Source organism: Bubalus bubalis, chromosome 2, assembly GCF_019923935.1.
Source record: "Bubalus bubalis isolate 160015118507 breed Murrah chromosome 2, NDDB_SH_1, whole genome shotgun sequence".
In the NCBI taxonomy this organism is placed as follows: domain Eukaryota; kingdom Metazoa; phylum Chordata; class Mammalia; order Artiodactyla; family Bovidae; genus Bubalus; species Bubalus bubalis.
The window spans coordinates 146,316,138-146,328,903 of record NC_059158.1 but is presented as its reverse complement, the minus strand read 5'-3'; the positions used below and the strand labels follow the sequence as shown (position 1 = coordinate 146,328,903).

The 12,766-nt window shown below is 41.8% G+C and overlaps 1 long non-coding RNA gene across 1 annotated transcript; it reads right to left on the bottom strand.

Annotated features, from left to right (window-relative positions):
• Positions 1-663: 663 nt before the first annotated feature.
• On the bottom strand, positions 664-2,528 carry LOC123328561. The gene is made up of 3 exons (XR_006543458.2): positions 1,547-2,528; positions 1,341-1,457; positions 664-1,119 (listed from the first exon to the last, which is right to left on the bottom strand). It is a non-coding gene; the product is annotated as an uncharacterized LOC123328561 (long non-coding RNA).
• Positions 2,529-12,766: the final 10,238 nt, after the last annotated feature.

The following is a 12,766-nucleotide window of genomic DNA, read 5'->3' as shown; positions in this document are numbered from 1 at the left end:
TTACCATATCTTGCTTATGAATAGATAATCATCATATAAATTTTACCCTTTTATGTTATAAAATATACCTATTATAAAGTGTATCTTTAATCTTATAATCTAGCAACATTATTTGTTTTAATGTCTATTTTGTCTGATACTAATATAGCCACCCCAGTTCTTTCCTTGCTGCTTGCATGGTATATCTACTGTATTTCCATTATTTTACTTTCAACATATTTATATCTTTGAATCTAATGTATATTTTTTGTGGACACTATATAGTTGATTTTTGTTTCTTGTGTGGTCTGACTCTCTCTGCCTTTTGATCAGATTGTATTGTTTATTCATATTTAGTATTTCTATTGATATGTTTGGATTTATGCCATTTGCTCTTTTCTTTCTTTAGGTCTCATATATTTTTGTTCCCTTGTTTCTCCTTTGCTACCATCTTTTGTATTAAATGAATCTTTTCTAGAGAACTTTTTACTTCCTTTAATGATTTTTAACCATATTTCTGAAATTATTTTCCTAGTGGTTATTCTAGGACTTACTATATATATATATATATATTCTACTATATGAAGATTTAGTAGATTTTCTTAAATGACCGAGTCTCCATTTGATGTGCATCCTTAGGAAGATCTTCAGGGACTTTAAATGGCTGTTCTTTTATAATTTTTAGTAGTTAAATAGTATTTCCTTGGGGAAAGGGTACTTGGGACTCCTCACATGCCCATTCCATGAAATCTACCATGTTACTTTTAATCTATTTCATGCAGCAACATCCAACCTGGGAACATCTTGGGTGCAGTTTAAACTAATTTCTGTCTAGAAAACAAATAGCAGAAAAGGTAAGTCATTTACTGTTCCTTACAGCAGAATCTCTCTTTATCTTGTGCCAGATACTTCAAACAACAACAACAAAAAATCATTTAGAACCACAGCCAAAATGACATGGTGATCAATTGGTTTAATGACTTCTTTATGATCACAGCTCTCCAATGTTACCTGTTTTTACATTCACAGGCACACTTAGTTCTGCTTTGATCTTGGAAATTCATTCTGGAGATCATTATGTCTTCTCCTTGCTCTGTGAGTGTTGAGAGGTCCTTTTTCCAATTGCATTAGAGTTTAGATCTATGACAAAATTCACATGCAAGGAACAGTGAGTGAAAAATTAAGAACAAAAGTAGGCAATACTATGCTGAAGTGCAGTAGAAGTTCAGACAAGGGAGATGTTCATATAGTTTGGAGCATCTGGTTGAGGGTCCAAAGGACTCAAGCCAGGCCTTGAAGGATAAGCAGTGAGAGGGAAAGAAAAAAATCTCAACCTGAAGGACCACAGATTTCTTTCCTACCTGGGGAAGTTAGTTTCCAATTAACATCTATTATTGACTTGATTGAATGGAAAGTAATGACGACCTCTTCTTATAGCAACTCTCTCAAAGGCACTTATACCTCACTCAAAGTAAAATCTGCAGACCAACAATATTAACATTACTTTATTGTTAGAAATGCAACTTTTTTCCCCCCAGAAATGAACATGCAGACTTTCAGAGCTTACCTCAGACTTATTAAATCAGAATCTTTTGGGGCTGGCCTGAGAGTATGGGTTTCATCAAGTATACCAGGTGCTTCTTTTGCATGCTAAGGTCTAACAACACTGTTCTCAAGTGGGTTTTTTTGTTTTTGTTTTTTTTATCATTATTGGCACCCAGGGTATATTTGGAATGAAATATCCAAGGCCAGCAGCAAGAGCATCTAAGCATGGACCAAGGCTGGGTAGGCACGGATTTCCAATTAGCAGATCATGTAAATGAAAAACTGTGATTGCACCTAGGCCAGCAGCGTGGTTAAACAAATAAGAGAAGGATGCCTGGCTCTCATCTTCCCCAGCTGCCTCACATTTTTCAACCTCAGGCACTGGGCAGCAGAAGTAGTGGGGGTGGTGCTGGCTCCCTGGCACGAGGCAGCCTGGCTTTTCAGGAGAGGGAGTTGTTCACATAGAGTGCCCTCATGAAAATAACTCCCTATCATCATAGCTGTTACTCAGAGCTTGTTCTCCCAACAGCAAGGTAGAACCATAACGAGACTCCCAGTCATCTTGTCAACCTCGTTTCTTACTTCCCCCTCTATTCATTTCATTAACATTAGTTTAGGGAGTATTTTCCTGATTTGTTGAACCTCCAAACCTACAAATCTTTGAGTCTTTGCTCCTACTCTAGACAGAATCTGGAGAGTATGATGAGAACCACTCACATATTCTTAAAATAGTATTCATTTCTTAATCATCTCTTTTTGCACAGTAATGCTAAGAGGGGCTTAAAGGGGAGGGTCTCCAGGGATCATCCGAGTCCCTAAGAAAATAGGCTGCTAGATGGATGGGCTGGACTTTCCAAAGCCCAGCAATTTGGTTTCCAATGGTGGTTGGATTCAGCTGCCAAGAACACAAATTAGGGAGGTTTTGTTGACAGCTCATAAGAGGACACTCTGAAAGACTGATTGAATGCTGTTGCCAACCCCAAATAATAAATAGACATATATACAACCCAGAGAAAATGCATGTGCAAATATATATGCGTAAATGTATACATGTTGCTGTGTGTTACCAAAATATGTGTGTTTCTCACAGTCTTTGCCATGGGTGAAATCATCAAAACCAGCTGGTCCATGTAGTTCATTGAAAGGAATAGGGGGTGGAGCTGGCAGTTAGGGGGGCTCAGCAGACACACTTCAGCATCAGGCTGACTTATCACTTCTCTGGAAACGGTTAACGTGCTTGGCTCAAGCCACCCGTCATGTGGATGTGGTGTGCCTCTGAGCAGTTCTGTAGATGACAGGTATTTACTTCACCCCCAAATCTGAGGGGCAAAGGGTCACATCACAGGGGAAGCGAGTTTGCTTCTGAGCCAGTTCATTTGCATTTCTCATTAATCCAGGCTAGACCCTTTTTCAAGTCTCCATCATAATTTATTCAAAACCGTTCAAACATTTGACTTTGTTTTGGTTGAGTTTACTCTAATGTGGTTTCTGCATAGCTCTCTCTTTTATGGTAATCAAATGTTCTGCCAACATTTCTCCTGCTCTGTGCACCAGCTAAGGAAACCAGATGCTTAGGGTTGGTCTTTTTGACGTATCTGAGTGTTGTTTTTGTTTAGAATTTCAGAGGTTTGGCAAAAAGAGCACTGTTTTATAAATCTGACCCTTGATGCACTCCATTTCCCAACCTACTAATAGTTTTGGCTACTGCTCACATCTGATTTGAAATGGCTCCCCATCACCATGTGGATTAGCATGTGGACAGACAAGCTCATTTCATTCATTTGGTTGATTTGCTTAATTTTCCTGTTCAAGACTTATTCCATTTTGTGAGGTAAAAAGGATGGGTAGAAGAGATGAACAGCTGACTCAGAACCACACCCTGCATTGTCTCTCAACCAATCCCAGACCTGAGTGGGATTGTTCTTTGATGTGTGGGGTGTTTTCTTTTCCCCTCTCGCACCATCAGTGTGGGAAGGAAGCAGGCCAGCTCTCGTGGGAGTGTTGGCTTATAATGCAGACTGGAAGTGTTTCAGAAAAGTAACTTGGCATTGAATCAAACTAATAAGTGGAACTGTTTGTCTGTATAGATTGAAAGAAGACTTTCTAGGGCCTCAAGAGTTTGTGGGAAAGAGAAGAGGAGAGGGCTGAGGTGAACTGTGTCAGAGGGAGCTTTGTAAAATATAGGGCTTGAAGTCAACTTACTAGGAACAATACTTTACAAATGCAGAGATATTAAGGGAACCAACCTGACAACATTAGCCCTCTCTAACCCCAGTGGTACCCTCTTGCTTGGTTAATAGGATTCTCTGGTCTGATTGGCTCCATACTGATGACAGGAGGGAAAACTAGAAATCAATGGCCTGATTTAGTAACTGAAGAAAACCAAAGAGGATTGAGTGGTCCCCCAAGAGGGGGCACAGAGTCCTTGAAAGTACATAGAGGAAAGCTGTGTTTGTGATGACAAGTGATGGGTCACAATGACAGAGCCGTGGAAAACAAAGAGGGCAAAGAGCTATGCTAAGTCACTTCAGTCGTGTCCGACTCTGTGCAACTCCATAGACAGCAGCCCATCAGGCTCCCCCGTCCCTGGGATTCTCCAGGCAAGAACACTGGAGTGGGTTGCCATTTCCTTCTCCAATGTATGAAAGTGAAAAGTGAAAGTGAAGTCGCTCAGTCATGTCCGACTCTTCACGACCCCAAGGACTGCAGCCCACCAGGCTCCTCCGTCCATGGGATTTTCCAAGCAAGAGTACTGGAGTGGGGTGCCATTGCCTTCTCCAGGGCAAAGAGCTAGACTTATGCTAAACAAGATCAGTGGGATAGGGGGTCCTCCCTCTAAGGATCTTCAGTGTTGGTCCTGAAATCTGGAAACTGAGACTCTAAAAGATACAGCGTGAGGAAGTATAAAGGGAATCAAAGTTTCAAAACAAGAATAAGGGGCAACTGTTCAGGTCTTAAATTTAGTTTAAGGTTACAAATGTAACAAACTTAGTGTATGCATAAGGCTGAAGCTTCAATACTTTGGCTACTTGATGTGAAGAGCTGACTCACTGGAAAAGACCCTGATGCTGGGAAAGATTGAAGGCTGGAAGAGAAGGGGGCAACAGAGAATGAGATGGTTGGATGGCATCACTGACTCAATGGACATGAGTTTCTGCAAATTCCAAGGGATAGTGAAAGACAGGGAAGATTGGGGTGCTACAGTCCATGGGGTTGCAAGGAGTCAGACATGACTTAGTGACTGAACAACAGCAACAAGTGTAAATGAATCCAGAGGAAAAGCACCAGACATTGGTTTTTCAAGAACAATAGCTATACCACATACATATAAACTTAAAAGAAAGATGAATCTGAATCTCCAGGGAAGAGTGTTTAGACTGGGGTCTTGGCATTTGTTCCAGATGTTCAAAAAGACTACATTCCTCTATTGTAAGCTTCTGCTTTTGTGAAGCCCACTGACAGAGTGGTGGTCTGTTTGAAATGAGCCCCACACTATCATTATAAAGAATAAATACTTATTAATCTCTAACTACACACCAAGCACTGTGGGGAAACTAGAACGAGAGTGGGAAAGACTAAGTTCTTCCCTTCTAGAAATTGGCTTATGAAGAGATAAGGTAGAGACATAGCCATTTTTGGCAGAAGAGTAAGAAAGGGTTGAAAATAAAAATTAACAAATTCATGAAAAATGATTCCTTTTTTTTAAAGGCCAAATAGGACATGGTATCTCAACTACAGGCTTTAAATCCAGAAATTATGGACTGAGTTTGGGTCTTATTATAATAACACACTTTTGAAAATCCAGGCACATTTTTTTTAACTTAGGGGTTCTAATGAATTTAATAACGAGAAAACTATCTTGCTTGAGAAGAGATGATTAATTTTGACAGTAGCCATATCAATAAGATCTGGATTAATGAGTTTTCCAACAATCATGTATGTTTATTATAACTAGTCAGAGATGGACATACACATTAGTGAACAGATTGAAGATGTTAAATATGTCATTTTCAGACTGTTCCAGGATTTGGCTCAACAAGAAGAAATAGATAAAATGGATTTCAACTACTCTGTCATTTAATTTTGTTGCTTTTTGTTTGCATGTTTATTTGTTGAACATTCTGCTATTGATTCCCTTTACTACTAATTTTTAAGATGCTGTATACCAACCTGTGGAAGGACAGAAGCAACAGCAGAGATTAAAACAAAATTTATTTATTTTCTTTTTGACTGTGCTGGGTCTTTGTAGCTGTGGATGGGCTTGTTTCTAGCTGTAGTAAGCCAGGGCTACACTCTAATGCCATGTATGGGCTTCTTACTGTGGTTGCTTTTCTTATTGCAGAGCGTGGGCTCTAGGCACGCAGGTTTCAGTAGCTGTGGCCTGCAGGCTTAGTTGATCCGTAGCATGTGGGATCTTCCCAGTCCAGGGGTCGAACACATGTCTCCTATATTGGCAGGTGGATTCTTTACCACTGAGCCACCAGGGAAGCTCAAGAGCAGAGATTTTTACAGGAGGCAAAGAAGGTCACAGTGACTCTCACCAGAGGGGAATATAGGTCTCCAATCTAAAATGATTTGAAGTAGATGATGGATCCCTGGAAATGTGGAGGTTTGTAAGAAATCTTTTAAATGATTTCAGGAGCCTAGACAGGATGTGATAAGGAGAAAAAAAAATTCAGATAACGCTGAAATTTTGAAAAAGGCTGAATAATGATTTTAAATTTCTAAAGTGTAAGGAGCCTTAAGGGTCTTGGAATTATGATAGTACTGCCAAAGAGACCAGGCAAAAAGATGATATTTTTCTTTGCTTGGCTTCATCTGAGAGAGAATATTTATGCTAAGCTGCAGTGGTCGAGTGATTGGGAAGTTGGCAGATGCATGAACACACCTGAGATCAAGTCAGGCCCACATCACAAAACCACTCAGAGAACTCATATACTCACAAGCAATAAACATTGGCTAGTATTTTAGACTGCTAAGTTTTAAAAAAATCATTTTCTTTATTTTTGGCTGTATTGGGTCTTTGTTGCTTTGCATAGGCTTTCTCTACTTACTGTGAGCGGGGGCTACTCTTCCTCGTGCATGGACTTCTCATTGTGGTGTACTTCTTAAGAAGATGTTGGTGTACATCTTAAGAAGATGTTGGTGTACATCTTCTTCTTGCTCCTGTTGTGGAGCGCAGGCTCTAAGTGCGTGAGTATCAGTAGCTGCAGCACACAGGCTTGGTCGTTGCCGCTGGTGGGCTCCAGAGCTCTGGCTCAGTAGTTGTGGTACACACAAGCTTAGTTGCTCCAAGGCACCTGGAATCTTCCAGGACCAGGGATCGAACCTGTGTCCGCTGCATTGGCAGGTGGATCCTCACCCACTGTGCCACCAGGGAAGTCCTAGACCACTAAGTTTTATGATGGTTTGTTAGGCATTATTATTGTGACCATAGATAAGCAACACATCTATCTTCAACAGAATTCATACAGATCTGAAAGAGATAAAGAACAGGAGCTGGAGAGTATATAGACAGTTGATAGAAAATCTACATGATCAGATGAGCCACTAACTGGAAAAAATTAGAAGGGATAATCATTGGACAGCAAGAGAAATAAGAATTTGCCAAGGAGTCATCAGAAAGGTTGGTGGTGATTTATTACATGGAAGCACTTCTGAAGTCTAGACATCAACTCTCACAGCACCAGGAAAAGTGGTGAGAAGAACACACCTTTGTAGAAAAATTTGTATATAGGGGATCCACTGAGTTTAACACAAAGAAAACCACATAGAGTATGGACAGAAACCAGTTTATGAGGTGTTAAAAGAGGAAGGAAGATGAGGCAAGTCAAGGTCAACAAGATTTCTTATGCATTCTAGAGAAAAGATGTGATAGAGGCTCTAATGGATGGTGGAATGGAAAGAAAGTCTTCTAGAGGGGGGGACAGATGGATTCTTAAACAGAGGGGACATACCAGACAGAAAGAGTAATGTGTAGGAGAGCAGGAGGTGGTACCAGGGCTATTAACAGCTACTCCATAATGATAACTCTATGAAGTCAACATTGACCTGAGGCCCTTCAGCTTTTGTAGATATTCATTAATTCCATGAAATTCCTCTGTGAGATTCAGTTACACATTCAAGGTTGGGAGCAGCCCAAGAGCCAAAAATAACATGGCTATCATATTGTTTTACTTATGTTACAGATGAGTAACTTTAGATATTAAGTAGTTGAATAACTTGGCCAAAGTCAAACAGGAAGCCTGCCATTGAGCTGCTGAAAGACCCCAGTTCTTCAAATAAACTTCTAGTCCACTAGCTTTTCACTGAATGAGCTAGTTAGAAGTCAGATTAAGTTCATTTATTCATGGATCCATTGACTTAAGAAAAAAAGAAGTTATTTCTTATGGGAGGTCCTAAATATCCGAATTTCCTTACATTTGAGGTGGTGTTTACTTCTCCGTCTTTTTATTTTATTTTCACTCTTTACACAGCTTTCACCTTTTACATAGACATTTTTGGCTTCTTTCTGGGTTTTAAGATAGTACATGTGGGGTGTGAGTCATAACACCCAGTTTTTTTCCTAATCCACACTGACTTTTATAGGCAACACAAAACCAAAAATTCAGGGCTTTATTAGGTCCTAGAGTCTCAGATGCTTAACTTTTTGCAGCAATCCCTTTGAACTGCTAGTGAGTCTAGGAGGTGAAAATATGATCACCATCTTTGGGAAAAACATTTAGGTTAATTCACTGCTGAAAGGCTTACATTTCTCCCCCAAAATCGTCTCTCAACTTTGCCCATTTCCCTTTTCCTTGGTTGACCCAAGAAAAGCATCCACCTCCCAGAGTTTTCGACCTCTAGGTTGTCTCTAGAAGGAGAGTTTTATACTTTAAAAGTACAGTCGGCTAATCAACCAGTCTGACACACGGAAAGGTAGCATTCTTTTTTCTATTTTTACTAGAGATTAAGAAAACTAATGAATATTAATGACCATATGTACTCACCTATGAAATGACATTGCATAGGAGATGCACTCTAGTTTCCAAGGCAAATAGGAAAGTGAGAAATTGAGGAGAGTCAGACAACAGAAAGGAGAGAGATGATGGACACGAGGAAAGAAAAGTGGACAGAAGTGTGATAAGAAGGGGAATGCAACTAGGAAAGAGAGAGGAAATGCAGACTGTAGAAAGTATATGGAGCGGAGAGGAATGTAAGACATGGAAAAGGCATATTGATTTTCATATTTTGAAACACTGAAAGAGTTACATTTCATAAGGGAGTGGGTATTATTTATTTAACATTGCATGCGTGCTAAGTCGCTTCAGTTGTGTCTGACTCTTTTTGACCCTATGGACCACAACCTGCCAGCCTCCTCTGCTCATGGGATTCTCCAGCCAAGGATACTGGAGTGGGTTTCTATGCCCTCCTCCAGCGATCTTCCCAACCCAAGGATCAAACTCGATTCTTATATCCCCTACATTGGCAGGCGTGTTCTTTACCACTTAGCCACCGGGGAAACCCTTATTTAACATTTAGCAAAAACTCGATCTCAAAGGTTTGAAATGTACTGTGAAGATATTAATTCACTCAATCCTTTCCTGCCACTGTGAAACAGATCTGCCAACTTCTTTTCCTGTGAGGGAAACTGAGGCAGAGTAAAGTATGCCTCACCCTAGGACATGGTTGAAGCAGGCATGAGCCCTGGCAATCAAAGTGGTGTCAATTTGACATTTCCAATCAGGCCTGCCCCAGAGGGAAGGCTGCTTGGGTTTGGCATTTTCATAAAAATTCATGGCATGTTATTTTCAGTTGCAATGATTTTATGTATTTTAATTAGTGTCTTAACATAGTATATTTGAACCCCAGAGGCATAATTGAAAGAAACAAAAAACAAAACCCCAAAATACACAGAATGAGTGGATGAAAATTAATGACAACCCTGGGAGTTCTTGGCTTCCCAGCTTGTGCTAATCACTGTGTACTGCTGCCTTTCCCAAGCTCCCCCTCCACAATCTTCTGACCCCCCAACAATCTTCTGACCCCTCTATCTTCTGACCCTCTCAACAATCTTCTGACCCCCCCACAATCTTCTGACCCCCCAACAATCTTCTGACCCGCCAACAATCTTCTGACCCCCCCAATCTTCTGACCCCCCCAACAATCTTCTGACCCCCAACAATCTTCTGACCCCTCCACAATCTTCTGACCCCCCCAATCTTCTGGCCCCCCAACAATCTTCTGACCCCTCCACAATCTTCTGACCCCCCACAATCTTCTGACCCCCAACAATCTTCTGACTCCTCCACAATCTTCTGACCCCCCCAACAATCTTCTGACCCCCCCAACAATCTTCTGACCCCCCCAATCTTCTGACCCCCCAACAATCTTCTGACCCCTCCACAATCTTCTGACCCCCACAATCTTCTGACCCCCAACAATCTTCTGACCCCTCCACAATCTTCTGACCCCTCCACAATCTTCTGACCCCCCAACAATCTTCTGACCCCCCCAACAATCTTCTGACCCACCAACAATCTTCTGACCCCCCCAACAATCTTCTGACCTCCCAACAATCTTCTGACCCCCCCACAATCTTCTGACCCCTCCACAATCTTCTGACTTCCCAACAATCTTCTGAACCCTCCACAATCTTTTTTTTAATAAATAAAAAATTTATTTATTTATTTTTGGTTTTGCTGGGTCTTCGTTGTGTGTGCAGGCTTTCTCTAGTTGCAGAGAGCTGAGACTGCTCTCTAGTTATGGTGAGCAGGTTTCTCTTTGCCGTGGCTTCTCTTCTTGAGGAGAACAGTCTCTAGAACGCGTGGGCTTCAGTAAGTTGTGGCACATGGGCTTGGTTGTTCCGAGGAACATGGAATCTTCCAGGACTAGGGATCAAATCTATGTCGCATGCACTGGCAGGCAAGTCCCCCTTCCCCACAGTCTTCTGACTTCCTCCTCTACCTTCTTTTGCCCCCAGCTGCCTGGCCTTTAGTGCTGATTCTGGTTGCTTACAAAGTTAGTTTGCATTCTCTCTCTTTCCTATCTTTCTTTGGGGCTGTTTCAAAGCTCCCCGCCACAGCCAAAGGTGTGCTTCTGGTGTCTTTGTTGCAGCCTCTGCAGGTCCAAGTCCGTCTCCTCTCCCACCCCCACAATCTGCTGCTCTTTTCGTTCCTTATTTCCAGTCCTGAGTCTGCTTCTTCCCCACCATGCCTCTGCGGCCTCGCCTCTCTTTTAAGCCCAGGTTGGAATCTTTTCATCATGCTGCCTCAGCCTGAAAAGACGCCTATTTTTTTTTTTTTTTCTGCTCCTAAACTTAGATTTATGGCCCTTGTCAGGCCTTCCTGCCGTGGCCTCTGACAGCCCCTGCCTTTCCTAACATCAGATTCATTGCTGTTCCTAAGGTCCTTTAAGATTTTAATGCTAAGTCTATAAATTTCGTTTCCTTTCTGCTTTAACCTTTCTTTAGACCTTCCCATTGTCTGATGGGATGTCCCGCAGGCGTTGATTTGCAGCTCTGTTCCCGCGCTCTAGGGTGAGCTGGAGGAGGAGGGGTTGGTTGGAGTGGATGGAGGGGGCTGTGGGGAAAGTAACTGATGAATTTAGATTTCCATCAGCTCCAACAATTCTTCGTGGTTTGATAGGGGTTGACATTTTCCTTCAAAGCTGTGATTTGCTGAGGACTTGCGGTGGCTTTTCATTAAAATAGTATCTGAGAGTTAAAAAAAAAAAAAAGGGCTTGGCTGAACAGATATCCAGCCTACCTTAATAAATGCATCTGAGCTTACATTTTTTTTTTCTATCCAATGTGGCAGCCAGGGATGCTCTTCCATCTCTAACACACATGGGCATTGCTTAAATCACTCTGATTTCTCTCCTAGGCAGTCTTGTGCCAAAGAAACTTTTCTCACCTTACGATAATAAAGCCCCTAGTTGAGAGAGGTGGAAATGGCAACTGGCTTGAAATTTCAGGGGGGACGACTGGGTCATGGTCAAAAAAAGAAGGAACTTGCCAGCTCGGGGAAGCATGATGAGTACTTTGGAGTATGATTTTTTAGTTCGTTTTGTCTTTCATTGGCCTTGGAGGTGTTAACAACATCCTCAGCCAACTTTTCCTTTACTTCCTTCAGGTCAGCTGTTAGGAACAGGAAGGTTGGGGAAACGAGTGGGAGATAAAGAGAAGAAAGACTTTTGTGTCCAAATCACTTTGATTACATTGCTCGTTCAAGCTTCAGTTTATCTGGGGTGACAGTAAAAGTCTAGGGAGCAAGCCACTAATGGAATAGTGAAATCTGTAACATGTACGGAAGTCTTGCTTCCCCAGGGCTGACTTGAGTGAAGTCAAGGCTTTTGTCATTGGATGGTATTTGCCTCTGAGAACTCAGTCAGTTTTCTGGTTTGAATTCCAGGCACTGGAATCTTGAGGATCATTGGTGTCGCACATGCTTTTTCTTCAAGTTCTGGTGCAGTTTTTCATTCCTTTGAGCTGATTTTGTTCACAGCTAGGTTTGTGGACAAACCTAGAGAGTGTGTTGAAAAGCAGAGACATTACTCTGCCTACAAAGGTCCGTACAGTCAAGGCCATGGTCTTCCAAGTGGTCACATACGGATGTGAGAGCTGGACTGTAGAGAAGGCAGAAAGCCGAAGAAATTGATGCTTTCTAACCATGGTGCTGGACAAGACTCCTGAAAGTCCCTTAGACAGCAAGGAGATCAAACCAGTCAATCTTAAAGGAAATCAACCCTGAATATTCATTGGAAGGACTGATGCTGAAGCTGAAGCTCCAGTATTTTGGTCACCTGATGCGAATAGCTGACTCATTGGAAAAGTTTCCCTGATGCTGGGAAAGATTGAGGGCAGAAGGAGAAGAGGGCATCAGAAGAGGAGATGGCTGGATGGCATCACTGATGCAATGGACATGAACTTGGGCAAACTCCGGAAGATGATGAGGGACAGGGAGGCCTGTCCATGGGGTCACAAATAGTTGGACACGAGTGGGCAACTGAACAATAGCAACACTGTGGGCTCTGTCTTCTCTTGCTGCTCAGTATCTTCAAACTTGGTGCCAGATTTTCCTCTGTTTCCCCAGACTGAAGAAGTGGTCCCCTAAACTCCTACAAATAAGAGATTAGCACTTTTTTTGGAGCCAACTTTAGATAGCTTGACATTCCAATAAAGAGAGCTTAATATAGAATGTGTCAGGGACTGGCTAAATATTCACTTTACCAGTTTCCTCTTCCTCTTAGACACATAGCTGGA